This window comes from Schistocerca serialis, chromosome 11 (genome assembly GCF_023864345.2).
Source record: "Schistocerca serialis cubense isolate TAMUIC-IGC-003099 chromosome 11, iqSchSeri2.2, whole genome shotgun sequence".
NCBI lineage: Eukaryota > Metazoa > Arthropoda > Insecta > Orthoptera > Acrididae > Schistocerca > Schistocerca serialis.
In genome coordinates, this window is record NC_064648.1 from 70,297,119 (window position 1) to 70,303,118 (window position 6,000).

Consider the following 6,000-nt stretch of genomic DNA (forward strand, 5'->3'; position numbering starts at 1 on the left):
TACACCGTCCAGGTTATCTGGATACTTCCCACCAACACCAACCTATCCAAACTCCGGAGATGGGAACTTGCCCTTCAGTATATCCTCTCTTCTCGTCATCCGCCAGGCCTCAATCTTCGCTAATTTCAAGTTGCCGCCACTCATACCTCACCTGTCTTTCAACAACTTCTTTGCCTCTACACTTCTGCCTCGACTGACATCTCTGCCCAAACTCTTTGTCTTTTAAATATGTCTGCTTGTGTCTGTATGTGTGGATGGATATGTGCGTGAGTGCGAGTGTATACCTGTCCTTTTTTCCCCCTAAGGTAAGTCTTTCCGCTCCCGGGATTGGAATGACTCCTTACCCTCTCCCTTAAAACCCACTTCCTTTCGTCTTCCCCTCTCCTTCCCTCTTTCCTGATGAGGCAACAGTTTGTTGCGAAAGCTTGAATTTTGTGTGTATGTTTGTGTTTGTTTGTGTGTCTATCGACCTGCCAGCGCTTTCGTTCGGTAAATGTATAGTGTAAGGAATATGTTGCTCTCTGAGAACTAGAACAAAAGATTTCCTAGCAGAATTTAAAATACTACTTGACAAAGCTGTTACTAAATTATCTGGTTTTAATAGCAGCTGGTAACCTAAATATAAACACATTGAATCAATGGGGGTTAGGGATGGCTCTGTGGACAGCCAACATTGCTCATGTTTCTGTGGTGCCTGTGGGGTTGGCTTTTGTTTTATATATATTTGACATGCTCCTCAGTCTGTGTCACCTTCTGTATCTCCCTGTCCTTTCACAGTCCCCAGATTTATCTGTCTTCATTTTCTACATATGATTAGTACATATAAAAATTGGATACATACAAAAATGTCTGTGACAACACTTCTGAGCTTTTGGGATTACTGATGTTGTTTTATGCCATGACTTGTTCCTTTCATGGATATCGTCAAAAATGTATCAATTCCTATGTCCACTCACCCCTTTGTTGAATCTGACTTCTTCAATGTTCTACAAAATATGTGCACTTCTTTCAAATAACTACTGTATGTGTACTTACATTAATGCATCTTGGGTTGAGTTTTACTGATGCAAAAGACAACCATATTAATCCTATTGACTATGGGCAGCTTAAGTATTGTGTTCAAATCGTTAATACTTCCAGGGAAAAATTTGTTCAGTCTACTTGTCATGTTGTACTTTCACCTAATTACGTCATCTTGACACTGTGTAATTTGGCTTTCTCAAGACAGCTTACAACTATCTTTGAAATTGTGCCACTTCAGTTCTTTTAACATTCTGTGACAGCTTCCCATGCACCAAATGAACTTGATCATTCATGTTGCCCTTCTGCATATTTAAGTCCCCTGCAGGTCATGTTTGATATGGGTCTCACACACTTGAATATTGTCCTAGGATGTGTCGTAAGCACTCTCCTTTGCAGACTGAGTGCATTTCTCTAGTATTCTACTAATAAACCAAACTCTGCTACCCTATCAGCCCATGGATGTGTGCAATGATCATTCCATTTCATATCCCTACAAAGTGATAAACTGATGTATTTATATGGATTGTCTGACTGATACTGATATCTCTGTCATAGGACACAAAATTTATCAAGTGCGCAATTTTACATTGCTGGGCATTTACTAGCTACCAATTTTTGTATCACTTTCTAGTCTTTTCAAGATCTGATTGAATATTTATGCAGTTTCTTTTACACTCTACCTCACTGCAGATAACTGCATTATCTATGAAAAGTCTGAGGTTACTGTTAATACTGCTCACAAGGTCATTAGAACACAACATGAACAGAAGGGGCCCATCACGCTTCCCTGTGGCATGTCTGAAATTGCTTGTGCATCTGTGAATGACTCTCCATGTCAGATAACTTTCTATGCCATCCCTACAAAAATTCCTCAATTCAGTTACTAATTTGGTTTCATATTCCAAACAATCATATTTTCAAGTGTAAGAAAACTGTAAGACAGCCCATTGAAGCTATAGTCATCACATTAACATAGCTTGTTGAAATGACTGCGAAAAGATAAATCTAACAAATAGTAAGACATTAATCACCAAGGAAATCATGAATGCTAGAGAAGATTTAAAAGATCTGTATGAAGGATAATGGAAATGTGATAGACAAAATATTTTGATTAAAGTGCATTTATGGTGTTCCACAATCTTCTGCTGTGTGCTGCTTTTAGAAATTTATTTTCATCACTCTTAGCCAGTTGATTGATAGCTTACAGTAGTCAATGAAAATCGCTGATTTTAACTATATATTTTACATTGAATATCTAAATTGATTTGTTTCTAATTTGCAAAATGGAAGGAAAACTTGATGTACAGGAAGACTGACCTGTAGTGAAGCCTGAGGCTTAGGTTGGATTGGAATGTCACAATTTGACCATGACCTTCTGCATCTACAAAGCAATATAAGAAATCATAATTTTCCAACCTTTCATATTTTAATGTCAAACAATTTGTTTTATACAAATGTTCCAGTACTCACAAATCATACTTATGACTGTAAGTACAATTGTAACAGTTTTGAAATCTACTCAAATAGATCACACTGCAGCTAATATCAGGTTGTGTTCCTGAGCTAATGTACTTAACCACTATTCAAAACAGACACAAAAGAACATATGGTGGAACTATTGCCCAGTCTGTCTTCTTCCATCACTGTTGTTGTTGTTGTGGTCTTCATTCCTAAGACTGGTTTGATGCAGCTCTCCCTGCTACTCTATCCTGTGCAATCTTCTTCATCTCCCAGTACCTACTGCAGCCTACATCCTTCTGAATCCGCTTAGTGTATTCATCTCTTGGTCTCTCTCTATGATTTTTACCCTCCACGCTGCCCTCCAGTTCTAAATTGGTGATCCCTTGATGCCTCAGAACATGTCTTACCAACCGATCCCTTCTTCTGGTCAAGTTATATCACAAACTCCTCTTCTCCCCAATTCTATTCAATACTTCTTCATTAATTATGTGATCTACCCATCTAATCTTCAGCATTATTCTATAGCACCACATTTCGAAAGCTTCTATTCTCTTCTTGTCCAAACTATTTATCGTCCATGTTTCACTTCCATACGTGGCTACACTCCATACAAATACTTTCAGAAACCACTTCCTGACACTTGAATCTCTACTGGATGTTAACAAATTTCTCTTCTTCAGAAATGCATTCCTTGCCATTGCCATTCTACATCTTATATCCTCTCTACTTCAACCCTCATCAGTTATTTTGCTCCTCAAATAGCAAAACTCATTTCCTAATCTAAATCACTCAGCATCACCTGACTTAATTCAACCACATTCCATTATCCTTGTTTTGCTTTTGTTGATGTTGATCTTATACCTTCCTTTCAAGACACAGTCCATTCCATTCAACTGCTCTTCCAAGTCCTTTGCTGTCTCTGACAGAATTACAATGTCATCGGCAAACCTCAAAGTTTTTATTTCTTCTCCATGGATTTTAATACCTACTCTGAACTTTTCTTTTGTTTCTTTTACTGCTTGCTCAATATACAGATTGAATAGCATCAGGGAGAGGCTACAACCCTGTCTCACTCCCTTTCCAACCACTGCTTTCCTTTCATGTCCCTCAAATCTTATAACTGCCATCTGCTTTCTGTACAAATTGTAAATAGCCTTTTGCTCCCTGTATTTTACCCCTACCACCTTCAGAATTTGAAAGAGAGTATTCCAGTCAACATTTTCAAAAGCTTTCTCTAAGTCTACAAATGCTAGAAACGTAGGTTTGCCTTTCCTTAATCTCGTTTCTAAGATAAGCCGTAGGGTCAGTATTGCCTCTCATGTTCCAACATTTCTATGGAATCCAAACTGATCTTCCCCAAGGTCAGCTTCTACCAGTTTTTCCATTCATCTGTAAAGAATTATCATTAGTATTTTGCTGCTGTGACTAATTAAACTAAAAGTTCGCTAATTTTCACATCTGTCAACACCTGCTTTCTTTGGGATTGGAATTATTATATTCTTCTTGAAGTCTGAGGGAATTTGGCTTGTCTCATACATCCTGCTCACCAAATGGTAGAGTTTTGTCAGGACTGTCTCTCCCAAGGCTTTCAGTAGTTCTAATGGAATGTTGTCTACTCCCAGGGCCTTGTTTTGACTTAGGTCTTTCAGTGCTCTGTCAAACTCTTCACACAGTATCATACCTCCAATTTCATCTTCATCTACCTGCTCTTCCATTTCCATAATATTGTCCTCAAGACCCTTGCCTCTGTGTAGACCCTCTATATACTCCTTCCACCTTTCTGCTTTCCCTTCTTTGCCTAGAACTGGGTTTCCATCTGAGCTCTTGATATTCAGGCAAATGGTTCTCTTTTCTCCAAAGATTACTCTAATTTTCCTGTAGGCAGTATCTATCTTGAAACTTCCTGGCAGATTAAAACTGTGTACCCAACCGAGACTCGAACTCGGGACCTTTGCCTTTCGAGGGCAAGTGCTCTACCATCTGAGCTACTGAAGCACGACTCATGCCCAGTCCTCACAGCTTTACTTCTGCCAGCATCTCGTCTCCTACCTTCCAACCTTTACAGAAGCTCTCCTGCGAACCTGGTAGAGCACTTGCCCGCAAAAGGCACAGGTCCCGAGTTCGAGTCTCGGTCGGGCACACAGTTTTAATCTGCCAGGAAGTTTCATATCAGTGCACACTCTGCTGCAGAGTGAAAATCTCATTCTAGTATCTATCTTACCACTCATGAGATAAGCCTCTACATCCTTACATTTGTCCTCTAGCCATCCCTGCTTAGGCATTTTGCACTTCCTGTCGATCTCATTTTTGAGACATTTGTAGTCCTTTCTACCTGCTTCACTTACTGCATTTTTGTATTTTCTCCTTTCATCAATTAAATTCAGTATCTCTTCTGTTACCCAAGGATTTCTACTAGCCCTCGTCTTTTTAACTACATGATCCTCTGCTGCCTTCACTATTTCATTCCTCAAAGCTACCCATCCTTCTTCTACTGTATTTATTTCCCCCATTCCTTCAATTGTTCCCTTATGCTCTCCCTCAAACTCTGTACAACCTCTTGTTCTTTCAGTTTATCCAGGTCCCATCTCCTTAAATTCCCACCTTTTTGCAGTTTCTTCAGTTTTAATGTACAGTTCATAACCAATAGATTGTGGTCAGAGCCCACATCTGCCCCTGGAAACGTCTTACAATTTAAAACCTGGTTTCTAAATCTCTGTCTTACCATTATATATTCTATCTGAAACCTTCTAGTATCTCCAGGGTTCTTCCATGTATACAACCTTCTTTCATGATTCTTGAACCAAGTGTTAGCTATGATTAAGTTATGCTCTGTGCAAAATTCTACCAGGCAGCTTCCTCTTGCATTTCTTAGCCCCAATCCATTTTCACCTACTATGTTTCCTTCTCTTCCTTTTCCTACTGTCGAATTTCAGTCACCCATGGATATTAAATTTTCGTCTCCCTTCACTACCTGAATAATTTATTTTATCTCATCATACATTTCATCAATTTGTTCATCATCTGCATAGCTAGTTGGCATATAAACTTGTACTACTGTAGTAGGTATGGGCTTCGTGTCTGTCTTGGTCACAATAATGCATTCACTATGCTGTTTGTAGTAGCTTAAGCACACTCCTATTTTTTTATTCATTATTAAACCTACTCCTTCATTACCCCTATTTGATTTTGTATTTATAACCCAGTATTCACCTGACCAAAAGTCTTGTTCCTCCTGCCACCAAACTTCACTGATTTCCACTATATATAACTGTAACCTATCCTTCTCCCTTTTTAAATTTTCTAACCTACCTGCCCGATTAAGGGATCTGACATTCCACACTCTGATCCGCAGAATGCCAGTTTTCTTTCTCCTCATAACGATGTCCTCTTGAGTAGTCCCTGCCCAGAGATCCGAATGTGGGACTATTTTACCTCTGGAATATTTTACCCAAGAGGATGCCATCATCATTTAATCATACAGTAAAGCTGCATGCCCTCGGGAAAAATTACGGCTGT